At 37.3% G+C, this 14,631-nt stretch overlaps 1 protein-coding gene across 2 annotated transcripts in view; it reads right to left on the bottom strand.

Annotated features, from left to right (window-relative positions):
* GRID2 (glutamate ionotropic receptor delta type subunit 2) overlaps nt 1–14,631 on the bottom strand; it is a 673,180-nt gene that overhangs the window by 101,369 nt on the left and 557,180 nt on the right. The window lies entirely within an intron of this gene.

Here is a 14,631-nt window from a genome sequence, read left to right as displayed (position 1 = left end):
ATGGTAATACCTGGGATTTGTAAAAGTAATTTGTTACCAATTCAATAATCTGTAGGTAGTTTGTTTTGTACTTATGTAAAAAAACCTTAATGTTTCCACAGCAAGTAGGTTCAAGGGAATACAAATAACAATTATTCCCATTCCAAGAAAAAACAATTTTCACTTATTTACAGAAACTGGAGGTTTAATCAGTTTGTCTACTAAGGATCCTCTTACTGCCTTATTCAGAATTTTTTCTTACCTATACAAAACACCAGGAACTCTGCATTGCCATACAAATTTGAATTTTTTTTCCTGTATCAGTGATGTGGAATTGTACCATATGTGAAATAATAATTGACTCCATTCAGTTATACCCTTGGTGTACAAACACTGAAATCCTTTGCCTTTTGAGATTTCCAGAACTGACAGACAAGATCTGTTAGCTCTACACAGCTGGAAACAAGTTTTCTTTTATTTCCAAGATGCCATGTAATAGTGTGAAATAAGAATTTACTGATCAGATTGGGAGATATTATTTCAGTCTAAAGATTATCAAAGATAAACACTAACTTCAACATCTGAAGATTTGAGTTTCTCTGCTGAATACATTTTGAATTACTTTTAATAGAGTATTTCCATTTTACAACAGTTTTTTCAATGTCTTTGAAATACTTAATTAAAAAAAGTTCTTTTAATAAAATGAAAAGAGCAATTATATTAATTTATCAGAAAAGGCTGTTTGTCCTTTTAAGTTTCAGGTGCCAATACCTATAGATAATCTTCACACTTAATTGAAACAGCTAGTGTAATTAAGAAGAAGCCAATGATATTTTGGATATCCTTGCACTTTCATTTTTCAGCTTAATGAGTACAACTCTTAAATTCTCATATTTTTGAATTGAAATTAAATGTCAGAAGAGAGAGGACCATTGAAACTCACACACCTGCCTTCTGGTTCAAGCAAGGATGCTGTGCATCAGGTGAACATGAAAGCCACTATAGATCCTTCAGCCACAGCATTCCCTACTGTCCATACAGCTTTCCCATACTTCCATAAGGTTGTCCCCACTATTTACTATTATTTTTCCTTTTCCCACCCATGTTAAAAGTAGACTTTGAAAACCATGAATGCTGGTTAAAAATAAACCATAAATCCAGGTGTTTGTGAAGCCTTGTTCCTAATTCACAGTTGTTCCTTGTATACCAGCAGTCAATAAATGAAGCTTGAGGACAAAGCTTGTATTGAAGTACATATACAATAAACACATAGCAAAATAATACCTCACTCCTCTAACAATTCTTGCACTGAGGCTTCTTAAACCCTCATTTCTAAAGCAGGGCTGACACCACAACTGCACAGGTGCATGATGTTTTTAAGCAGTACAGGCAGGGCACTTCACTTTTCCCAGTAAAAGAAAAGAAACAAAAATCAAAGGAGATCTTTTACTGCCATGGTATCATTTCTTTGGCATCTATTAGGAGACTTAATGTGATACAGTCTTGTTCCATTGTACTCTTTTGCTAAAACATTTCCTGCACCATGACAGTTCACCTTAAGAAACCTCTTCATTCGCCCCAGTTTTGTTTCTGGGGATACAACTTTCTGAAGTTTTCTTTCTGTCCCAATCCTCATTTTCTCAGTGCAGAAGAGTTCCAAGTCACTCAGGAGAGCAACAACCACTGCTTTTCCATTAACATTACCACAACAGAGAGCTACACACCTCAAAGATATTATTCTCAACTTTAAATTAGTGTGCAGGAGGGACAGACACACAAACCTCCCTGAGCTCTGCTTTCCAAGATCTAGGATGAGTTTCAGGTCCATTGACATCTTCATGGATCATGCCATGTTCTAATTACAAGAGGTTACACACAGGGCACACAGTGCAAAGCAGGGGGGAGCCAAGAACACAGAACAAATCTTTGCCTGCCGTTGTCCTTCGGATCATACCAGCAAAGCTTAGTAGCCCCTAATGGCAAAGGGGGCCACCTGTGCAATATAGCCACACGTTGATGACCAGAGAAGAACCTATTCTGTGACACCTCATCCCTACAGCAAAATTCATCAGTGGAGGTCAGCACACTGGTAGGGCTACAGTAAAAACACTGCTGTCGGGGCATGATGGGCAGCGCTTAGAAGTACTGAGTACTTTTGTACTTTCATGTACTTTCATGAGTACCATGAGCCCCACTCGTGGAACAAATGGAAAATACAGAGGAGAGCAGTCCTGGAGTTGCTTTGTCATCTCAAGAGACAGATCTCAAAGGAATATAGAGGCTATATTATCATTTTTGTGGCCTTTCCGATAGGGCCGCAGTAGGTATAGTGCAGCACAGAATTCCACTACCTGTATATCAACTATGTTGTGGCTACATCTCCCAGTATAATTTATCTGGCATGTGATGGGTGCTAAAATCACTTAGAAAATATCTAATCTACCTTTAAGATTTTCAGATTGCATGTGCAAGAAGGGAAAGATATTTTCCAGAGTAAACTGAACTAGAAAAATCAATCTTATTGGGAGTTTTCTGAAAAAGGTGAATTACTGTAGAAGTCATGGTGAAAGAAATTACTTCTAGTCCTCCCACTCTCATCTAATGCAGCTCTCCTTCATCAATCCTAGACCATTTTAATGCTGGCCTACTTCAGATGACAGGCTTAGACTGCAACTTATCTTATAAATTTCTGTTTATTCACGTTTTTTTCCAAGTGCCTCGAGCTAGATAGAAGGCAGAAAAAATAATGCATTGTCTTGATAATGCAAACAACATAATGCATAATTATGACAGACTTAAATATCAGGATAAAACCTAACTTAGAAGATAAAATATGAAACTATACAATTACCATACACATTTTTACTTAAAGAAAATATTTTCCCTCATTAGTATTCAGTTCAAATGTTTCTTTATGTCAAAAAACACAAGAGAGAAGTACAGGCAAGAAGGAGGAATGAAAACACAGGACAAATGGGCAAAAAAGGGAAATTCAGGATCACAGCCTGGTAAGATCCTGGTATTTTATAATTCTGGAATAAGCTTGAAGACTTCAAAATGCACAGGCTCTTTTTCTAAACATCTTGTTCTCAGGGATTTGTCAATTGTTTGCCTGAAGAAAAACTGCAGTGATCTGAGTTTCTGTGTAAGGAGTTTTCCAGATAATTTAAAGAACCATGAAAAATATGTTAATAGTGACTGTTTTGTTGAGGAACTGTAATGCTATCAAAATTAAAAACAAGAATCTCAACTGTGCTTGGAAAAGGAAGGTAAAGAAATAATAGGGTGGGTTATCTGGGGACAGATTTTGATTCTGCTTTTTCTTACAAAAATTCTGTCCACATTATTGGCCTTTGGTAAAGAAGCACAAAGAACTTGGGAATTGGCTGCAATTTAGCCTTTAGCCTGTAAGAATAGCCACATCAATTAAGCTGTGCATCTGCAATTTCCGTAAATAAAGAAGATGCCTGTTGCAAACAGTTTAGATCAATGTACGTCTTCTGTTTTCTTTGTGAAAGGGACATTAATAGAGACTGTGTGTGAGGGAAGTAGTTTGTATTAACAAAGAGGAAAAGGCATTTTATATTTCCACTTTTTTTTGCCACAAGAAACAAAACCTAAAGTTTGACTGAGCTCTTTGATCTTTGCAAAACTCTGCAAAGCAGAGCTCTTCAAAGTCAGAACCTTTCAGAGCATTAGCTATTGCTATTGTTCTGTTAAAAACTTTCTTGATAATATAAAATCTCTCCCACTTTCAATTGGAAATGTTCAATTCAGTATAGGACAAAAAAAATATTTTACAGTCAATGAAGCCTATGCCTATTTCTACCAGCTGTGAAGTAAATGCAGCTTGGAAGTTTTCGGGAAATCTCTCATCATGAATTTTTCTTCCCTTATTTTCATTTTTTTCATCTATCCTTCTCCATTCTTCCTTGAACTTTACATGTATTTGTCCATAACATTTAAGCTGGCATGCTATAACCTGAGCTTGTAATGTTCCATTTTGTGCTGAAGTTAACACCCATTGACCACAGCAGGCATGACAGATTATTCTACAGGAGAATACAACTCCTTGAATTGGTAATGCCTTCCAAATAAGCTTGTAAATCAGTGGCTGAATTCCCTATCCTTGCACATATTGGCAGATTGCAGGGTCTTGGGAATGGAGAAGGAACTGATTAGGAGGCAGGGCTGGCAGCCAGATCTTACAAGGTATGGAGAAATTCAAGAGCCAGCTGTAGTTTTTTACTCACCACAGCTCCTGCTCCTCCTGTAGCACTTGGTTTGTATTAAAATGTAGTGATTAAAAGGAAAAAAAAAAAAGTATATGAAAAGAGACATTCAGATATTTTGCTTCACACATGAAACATTTCTTCAGGTCTTCTTAAAGAGAGAGCACTGCATCTATGTATTATTACTATATTGTGAAAATACTCCAAATATATTAGGAACTGTTCTTTGAGTTCACTGGAAGTAGGACTGGAGGGGACCCAATTTTTTTTTATTTACCAAAGTGATTATAAAAGTTTCCATCAAATCCCAAAAACAAAGTTTTCTTTTTTTCAATTAAAATAGTAAAAAGCCATGTGTAGATTTTTTACTGGTTGTATCTTTTGAAATTGTTAAGTGTCTGTTTATTTTTGTTAAGTCTTTCATCTGGTTACATCCAGATATTAAGATGGAAGAAAAACTTGAATCGAAGGTTCAGTTTGGTCTTTAGGTTTACAGGAAATTTTTTTTTTGTTATCTTCCTAAAACCTGTCGAGCTATCTAGGACTCAAGTCACCAAACAGAAATCTTGGAAGCTGCACAGCAAACTCTCATAAATGCTTGGGTGAAGTTTGTTTGAATTTGATGATTTGAACCTGTGTTATGCTAATAGCTACCATTTAACCTCCACTACACAGAAAGTATTTAATTTGCTTTTTCACAAGCACAGAAACATTTATTGCCTTTCTGGCATAATGATTTTGAATAGTATCACCTTCACCAATATCATTATGGTTTGTATATCTCCTAATAAAGTTTTCAGTGCCCTCCTTCCTGTTGTTCTCAGCTCTGTGTACACTTTCTCCCCATGTCATTTTTTCTCTGAAGTTTATAGCATTCAACATTTTGGTGCAATCAGTGCTCCTCTTCCTTTCAATATGTTCTACGTGTGTGTTCCAGGTACTTTGGTATGGGCAGCTGGAGGCTGGAAACACACACCATTCAGCCTGCCTGCCCCTCTTACACCTCACATTTTCCCTTATGCATTACAGAGATGCTCTACAGGAGCAGCTCCAGTGTGATTTTGTGGCCTGCAGCAGACACTGTCTCCCATCTCATTTTGTGCTCCAGCTATCAGCACACAGTCACAGAAAAAAACCCCAAGATCAGTTCTTTCCAAGTTTTCAACTTCTGAAATACCTAATGCCATTTTGACATAGTGACATCTCCTTCCCCTTTTGCCCACCTTGTCCATCTGACTTTCAGTATTTCCTAGTATTCCTACTAGATTTCAGAAACACCATGAAGATCAATTCTATATTTCTAACTGTTCTTGCTTATTATTCAGATTTTTCCTGCTGGTCTATAGGCAATTAAAGAATGTGTTCACTTTGTCTTTTGGTGCTCTGATTAATTTTTTCTCCCCTTAATGTCTTATTTCTGAACTAAACAATCACTTACTCTTGCCATTTGTTGTTGTTAGTGTAATGATCCCCTGACTAATCTCATTACATTTTCTCCCTGGAAGATTGTTTTCTTTCAGCTGGGTGGGAAGCACTGCCCTCATTGCACTCCCAGAAGGGAAGCAGTGATGCACAAAAGAAAGCTCTCCTCATTTATTTCTCCCCTTTATGTGACAGGGAGAAAATCCAAAACTATCATTCCTCTCCTTCAGGCTTATTTCAAATCACTCCTAGTTATCTGAAATCTGTGAATCTGAGAAGCTGCATCTTATACATGCTAAAGATCCTTATCAGCAGCTCTGGAAGCCAGCTAACCTGAGGGTATATGCACAACCTTGTGGGGCAGATGTAGGTTTCCCCCAGCCTCCAATCAAGGAGGCCAGGCACAAGCCAGTTCCAATCTGAAAAACAGATTACCATGCTACCTTGTCACCCTCTGTTACTGCTGGCCAGCAGTCACCTCCAAGCTACATTCCATATCTTGAAAACTCCCTCTGAAAATCCTCCATTTTTTACTGCTGTGTATCTGTTTGGATGTGCCTTTGGCACTTGACTCACATACTAAGGCTCATTGCTCAGCTGTGTTTTCTCATTAATAGAAAAATATGATCCATGCTGAGATTTCAAATGCTGTGACTAATCAAGGACCAGTGGCAGTTCCACAAAAACCCTCATCAAGTTACAGCCCAGAGAACCCATCTCATAAGTCTGGTCAGAGGGCTTGACATATGACCTGATGGACAAATAGAAATATCCCAAAGATTGGTGAAATGCCTGCTCACAAACTATTTTGCTTAAAATACAGGTTCTTCAGTCATGTTCCTTGCAAATATCCTCTCCAAAGCTAGAAAATCCTCTTGCATTAAGGAAAGGGTCAGTGCTACCCAGTGCAAAGCATTCCAGCCTACTGCAGCATTGCTCACTGTTGGATTAGTAACCTACTGTGTTTGTAAGTTTAAGTCTCTGCTATGTCTCTTACCAAATTATTTTTCTACCAGTCTTCAAATACCAGCCAGCCTAACTTGCTGTGTCTACTGTAACAGCTTCATTCTAGTGACAGAGGGCTAATCATTTGGCCACTAGGCTCCTTTGGAAAATTCTGCCAAGATACAGCAGGAACTGTCAGACATCCTTGAGTAAAATTTTGTTTGAAAATTAATCTATTTGCAGCAGTCTGTCAGATGCACCACTTCACTACATGGTCCCCTTTTCTCCCTGGGTCTAATTTATATAAAACTGTGGTTAGAGGCACTACAAAGATGAAAAATAAATTGTGACAATAGCACTCCTAAGGGCAAACCAAGGAGGGCATCCAGAAACAACACACCTTTAGGTAAGTGGGTGTTGTAACTGTAAAGGTCAGCTTTAACTCTGTCTTAACCCTCAGGTACTGAGCACACTCTTTATAATGTTCACTATTTCCACTAAGCTGTGGCTAGATAGTGCAGGATTCAGCCTCAGAATAATCTAGATAGAACTGGGCTCTGCTGCTACTTTTAAAAGTTGCTGGGTCTCCAAAGTTGCAAAACTTTTCCATAATCCAAACTCTATTTCTCCTAAAAAAATGTATCAGGCTTGCAGAGAAGAAAGCAGAGAATGAAAACAGAGAAAATTTGTTTTATGGGAGAAGCAATAGCAAGTCAAATCCAAAATCTAATGGACTTTCTAAAAGGCTATTTTAAACAGAAATTCAAGCCTCTATCAAAAAGGAGAGCAGCACAATGACAAAAATTTTAACTTACTTTTCCTGTTCAGAAATTTTTAGATAAACCCCAAACATTTATATATATACTGGAAGTATAAAAAAGAGTCTAATAACTACATTCCAGTAGAATAGTATCTAATGTGATAATAAAAAGTCTAAACTCTTTTCAGCTGAGCTGAGATTCCAATTTTCTGCATCACTAGCAATGATAATGTTACACAAACAGTGTTCAATCATTAAATTAATTCCCATTAAATCAATGTCCTTAAAGGCCAAACAGTCCTTTAATAATTACCTGATTAAAGTGATGTTAGCATAACATATTAGTTATAATATATTTATAATTCCCTTCACAACAATAAATCGTTTCTTTCCACCCATCTTGCTGAAATGGTGGCAATAATGCAGGAGTTGGGAAGGGAAGCGTGTTGTATCACCATTTAGCAAATGGCTGTGGTCTAGCTTCTCCTGGTGTCTGTGATGCTTTAATTACACACATTAATCAGATTTTCATTCCTATTATGTAGTCTTTACAGGATGAAACTTCAAGACCTATAGGAATAAATTCCTGGCTTTTAGGCCTAGACCCATATGCCTAATGACTCATTTCAGATATTAAAAATTTTGCACTGGTCACATTCTGTCTTTCTGTGGAATTACAAAGTATATTTTCAATTGAAAAATCAAAGTTCAGAAGAGATAAAAGAAAATGTTACAAATATTAGTGCCATATTATATTAATATGTGCAATTATATTGCACATATTAATATAATATTGCACTAATTATATTAATTAGTGCAATATTATATTAATATAGTGCCAATACATTGCAGTAACTTGTGCAACATAATCAGAGAGAGAGGGGATGAGTAGCTTTTACAGTGCTTCTAAAAGTTCTGGAAAATGTATCACAAAGTATATTTTGTTTTTCTCTCCTGCTGCCATTACAAAAGAGGAGGAATGATTGCATCTATGATGAAAATTGAGGCATCTACTAGTATTTGCTGAAGTTACTGGGAGCCCTTAAATGAATAATTACTAGTGTTATACTACATGTCTTGATATTTGAAAGTTCATGTTTTGATATCTGCAACTTTGACCACATTGGAACTGAGGCTTGCTGTCCACCTCCCATGAATCCATTGGCCAAAATATACTGTATTAATGCTGCTGAAATGCATTGGTTTATTAGAAGACAGCATGGTTTCAAATTTAATTTTGGGGTTACCAAATATAGGACCATTCAATTACATAATCATAAAATAACCGTGCAGTAAGCCTAGAAATCTCACCAACAGCTCTTTGCGGGAAAAAAAGAAAAAAACTTCTGATCAGATAATTCTTTGTTGCCACTTTCAAAACAGAGGACAATAATTTTACAGATTATAATTATTAATATACACACACACAAACAGATTAGAGCTCAATGTGCATTTTCAAGAAACACAGGGAGCCTCTGGGGTTGCTCTTCAGGAGCACTGTGATGTGATGTGTGCTTTTAAGGTGGCACTTGACTGCATGCCTGTGTGAAAGCACTGTTTGCAGCCAATGGGAATGCATCAAAGTGATATATGCTTGCTATTATTTTAGAGGATATTGGCAGTGGATTGTAACAAATAACCTTTGCACACTGGCAACATTTAGATCAGATTTCAAGAGATGCTGAGACCAAATCTCTCAATTACTGATGGTTGGATTCAAACGCTGTGAAGCCGCAAGCAATCAGCCACAATTATCATCTCTGGTACATATTCATAAGAGGCTAAGGAGATAATGTGTGTGTTACTGCCACATATAGTTTGCTCAGTCTGGTCTTTCTGTACACTACAGACAGGGTTGTGTGTAGCACCTTCAGGGAGAGCAGAAAGAGCTGTGCACAATGGACTGAAAACAGACCATCTGTACGTCAAATTAACATTAAGCTAAACAGTGTCATTAATGAGGTATTGAAGTGTGGCTTCAGCTAAGAGCCTGTCAGAGAAGACATTATTAATACGAGGGAGAGAGTCCCTTTTGGCTGAAACTGAGCAACAGTGAATCGAGCAAAACACAAAACAATGCATTGTGACCAGAAAGACAAACACTTATTACAGTAAAGCCCCCACATCTTTTGACAAGTAGTTTTCCCCATAATCTTTTTACCTCTACATAGTTCTCTGACTCAAGATTTTAGGGGGTGAAGGGAATTTAAAAAAGGATTACACACCAAAAAATATGGTTTTGCTTGAATCTTAAAAGAATTATGAACTCTTTTATAAATCTGTTCATCCAAGTTTTCCAAGCATCCATCAGTAGAGAGTGACCCCTGACTGCTTCAGAGACAAGTGAATCACAGGCATCTCAGATACCTTAGTTCAGTTTTCATGTCACTAATTCTAGTTATCCTTTAATTTTCAGAATGCTTCTCTGCAATGAACTCCTAACCTTATAGAATTCAATCATCACCAGTGCAGGAGCTCTAATTATGTTCCTAAATAACATGTCTTAAAATTTAGACTAAAATTCCGCTTCAGGTACATCCTGCAATGTTGTTATCAAAGTGATCTTTAAAACTCAGATGACCTAATGTAGTATTATGACAGTGAACAGAGGACAGAATGAAACCTTCATCCTTTTAAGTTTCACAGAGAAAAATGCTATAATGTCATTTATTGATGAAAATCACTAATATGAATGCTTATGTTTGAAAGTCGAATAACCTGGCTTTCACTGCAAATCAGCCATCACCCTGCTTAAGATCACAACTCAGGTTTTTCAGAAGTGAAAAGTGGCTTCAAAGGTGACTTTACAGGATAGTGAGGATTTTCCTCTTTGGGGATATAGAAATAAAAGAAGCCATTGTAAGAATGAGGTACATGCTTATGGCTAAAAATGTTCTATTAGCAAGTATATCTGGGCATGAACAGCGAACACCCCACTCAACAGATTTATTATCACTGTTCCTTAACAGCCTGTTTGCAGAAAGAAGAGTTTATTTCCCCTTCATCCCTACCTTTACTCTGTCCTAGTGTTGGGGAAGACAAGACTTCAGTTAAAACCACCCGTGTTCCTTCATCTCCCTTTTGCCTGGTAGGTGAGGTATTTCACATTTTTAACCCAGCCTAGATAAAAATTAAACAGCAGGAGATTCCTACAACAGGATGCTGCTATAATGAAGGTAATCCCCTTAATCTGTATGCTTGGAAGCTGACTAAATTAAAAAAAATTCAAACACCCCCAACAGCCCTCATCTTGCTCTCATTTTACCATATATGCTGAGATTGGTCCTTCATCTCAACAATCAGGGAAAGGAACAGGTTAGTTAAAAAAAAAAAATCATTTGGTAGCATTTTCTGTTTCCTTTCTACATTAATTTTGGTCTACTCCTTTTATAAACACTTAAATACTACAAGAGGTCTGAGGAGAAAACCCTCAGCTGCTGAAGAAGGGAGACTTTCCTGCCAGCAGCTTGAAAACTTCTGCTACTCCTGTCTTTACAGCTTTCAGGCAATTTTCCTGGCACCTTCCCACCAGTTGATGTTGTGGAGTGGATCTGCTTGGGTGGATGCAGCTATGGCACAGATGTTGCAGAGGAGGGACTCCTCCCAGGGCAGAAAAGCAACAGAAGACTACCGTGGGTTCCCTCTAAAACCCATGTTTATCTAGTGCCTTGGGCACCTTCAGCTGAAAAAAGCTAATCAGTTTGTGGATGAAACTGCTGGCATCCCAAGCAGAGGGGGAGTATTTTTAATAAAGCTGAAACTCCTCACTTCCTCCCTACCCAAGTGTAAACTCCTGTGCAGGCATATCAAATGGCAGGACGTGTAACACTTGTCTTTTCGGCATCTTTGAAGATAAAAATGGGGGTTAATGGGAGTTATGTTGTTCCTCCATGCAAGAGTCATTAGCCAGTTCCTGACTAAATGGTTCTTCCTTGTTTCCTCAATTAAATGTATATTATACACAGGTGAACCCTGAAAAATCAAAATAGGTTACCTAATCTGAATCTAACATTCATTCTTTGCCCAATTACAGCATACAGTCATATTAGAAATTATAACAATTAAAGAAACTGCTCTGAGTAAAATATTCACCTTTGAATGTTTTTGAAAGAACACAGAATGATGGACAGTTGCCATGACATCCAAGTCTACTTTCCTTTTGCCTCACTTGGTCTTGATCAGGGTTTACACTACAGCCAGCCAGGCATTACCTTCTCACAGTCAATCAGAGCTAGTCCTAGGCAATGAAGGTAGCTTTTGGGCTTTCACACTGCCACTCATTCTCCACCTCCTCACAGACTGTATATCAGATACAAAATCTCTAAATATACTGCCTCAGGTACCCAGTGCTATTACTCAAGCAACCACGTGCAGAGAAGATGTAGAAATGCATTATTTAAGCTGCCTCTGAGAACTGCCTGAATCTTAATTTCAAATTAGAGGAAAATCCAGGCATATCCCCTGGTAGTTTCACACCAGTGATATCACATTTCTGCAAACAAATGCTCTCACTACTGAACATTTTACTTGGAGCATGGTTATTCCATGGAGTTACAGTTTCAAAAAGAGACAATCAAACAAACCCCTGAAAGGACGTAAAGCTACATCCAAGGCTTACAAACGTGTACGGCATACATGACAGCAGCTCCCAGTACACGCTGTCAGTTCCAGAGATCGTTTGTGGTTTCCAAAGACATTTGAGACACAATTGCCAAAGTGTACTCATTTTTGGATGCTGTCAAGATGGCTGGCCAAACCACTGAGACATGCAAAAGGAGCTTGGGTACCACAGGGCTGCTGTGCCCATTTCAGAGAGATGACTTTATGAAGGCAAATATGCTTACTGATACGCTAGCCTAGCTTTACTCAAAATAACATGACAGTTTGGGGAGGGTGGTGTCATATTTTAAGGTGGAACTATCATGCCACAAATAAATCTCCTGGTATATGTAGTTTGTTTCCTCACTTGTTTGGTGTCTGACTTTTCATTTTCCCATCTCAGTGCTGTGCATTTTAGGCTCAGCAAGTCTGTTTCCCTTGCTACATGAATATGTCAAGACTGGCATTAGTTTGAAGAGCAATTAAAATTCTTAATTAATGAGACTGGCATTTAAGTTTGCCTCCTATCAGAAGACATAAAACATGTTTTTATAAAGGACGATGGGTAATATCTCAATTTTAAAACTAAGGGCTGATATCTAAGATATTAAATAATGTTTCTGTGGTCAGTTAGCAGAGAAGTGTAGAAACCACTCAACAGGAACTAGGTCCCAGTCCTAAAGACTTTATACTGGATCTTTTTTGTATTTCTAAACATAAATGCCCCCTAAAAATAAATCACGTTTCACTACTGAATATCATATGTGAAGATATAAGTAATTTCTAACAGAATTCTTCCAGAATGATTCTAGAGTCTTCCTCTGAATATAAAATATTTGATTGTTGTACAGTTAATTAAGAGAAAATGTCACTAGGAAAGGATGTTGCTACAGCATAATGGTTTCCTGCTGATAGGGATATGCCAAGAGTGAGATAAGCAAGATGGAGTAATTTATTAAGCAACAGCAGACTCCAGGCAGTGCATTTCAGAAGGATTATATCACACCTTGGGTGGTAATACAAGGAAGAAGACTGAGAATTCTGAGCAGCTTTAACCATCTGAGAAGTATTATAATGACTTTGAAGTGCTGAAGCTTGGAGGCTGTTTTATTGCTCCTATGAAATGTAATTTACACAAGGCAAACAGTAAGATTTGCTCATTTGCCAGGTATTAGCAGCATAATTGGCCATTACTGACACCACTGATGACCAATCAAAACCTCCAGTTGTGACCAGCATTTTAAACAAATATAAGGGGATAAAAAAATGTCACACCAGTGGTGCTTTAATATCATCCATTTCACAACTTTTCTAGGTTAAGCAAGTGTATTAAGATCTCTAAAGAAAATTACATTTTTGCAGCTAATACTTCAAGTGTTCATTTTCGTATGGTCAAATTCTATTTATAAAACTATTATGAATGTTTATTTTGTTGCAATCACTAAGAAGTGATTAAATCTTGAATGATTCAGCCATTTAAAAGATATTTTGTATTGTGGCAAAAAGACTCAAACCCAAACAAAACAGCCTTGCATCTTTACCTGCATAATCTAAAATCCTGCCAGAGCAATTCAGAAATATCTTCTACAGATATTTCTGAAATACAGAAAAATTCAAAGCAAAAGGGGAAGAGTGTGATAAGATAGAGACAAAGTCTTTTATGGTGTCTTTCATATCAAATACAAAACATTTTAGTTTTTACTAACTTCATTCTTTTGCCAACATTCAGTTGAAATCTATTATACTAAGTTAGCTCATCACTGAATTCTGAAGCAAAATTTGAGAGGCTGCCTTCAAAACAAAATCCCCAAAAATATTCTTCTGCAAGTCCTTGGGAAAAAATTATGCAGCATTTTACCTGTCTCAAAAACAGATCTATTATACAAGAAGAGTTGGCAGTAACTCTAGATCTTGAACTTCTGTTTCTTAAATCATTGATTTTCTCCAGTACTGGAGAGAGCAGAGTGCTCCCTAGAGTGTTTTGTAACAAGAGCTCCTAACAGGAAGCTAATAGAAAACATTCAGGAGATTAAACTAGGTTCTCAGCAAGTGTAAAAGTCATCAGACTACAGCAGCAACTTGATTCAGTTGATCTCAATGAAGAATTTAGGAAAGTTTTTAGAAACCCCAGATTTCTTCTTGGAGAGTTCATTTTGCCTATACTGGCAAATTCTAATAATGGCAAAATTTGAGGGAGTAGCAGAAATACCATAGATCAAGAGAAGAAAAACTGTGGTTGTGTAGAGTAGCACAAAATCTGAGCAAAGACTACATAATATATCATTATTCATATATCACTCAGACTCTCTGAAGTAGAAAGGGCCCTTGTCCAAACACACTGTGCCCAATCAGGGCTGCCTAGAGCACAATTTCTGTCCAATTGTCAAAGATAGTATTCAAAAGAAGCAAAATGCAGGGCTTTAGCCACTCGGTTTTCTAGGATGAGCAAAAGGAAAAGAACAAATTCAGAAGCTGTGACATTAAATTTCAACACGACTGCAATCCTCCACAGTCTGGATTTATGACTTTGCTTCATCTTTAGATGAATAGACAACTCAGAGACGATAGATATTATCTTAACTACTCATGCCTGGATTTTGACTTCAGAGTCAGAAGCATTTGCTTTTAATATAATTTACAGCAGCATGGCTAAGAACACCTAAAAGTCTCTGCCTTCTTAGTGGTCACAGTACA

Source organism: Parus major, chromosome 4 (assembly GCF_001522545.3).
Source record: "Parus major isolate Abel chromosome 4, Parus_major1.1, whole genome shotgun sequence".
NCBI classification, from domain to species: domain Eukaryota; kingdom Metazoa; phylum Chordata; class Aves; order Passeriformes; family Paridae; genus Parus; species Parus major.
This window is presented reverse-complemented; position numbering and strand designations above follow the sequence as displayed.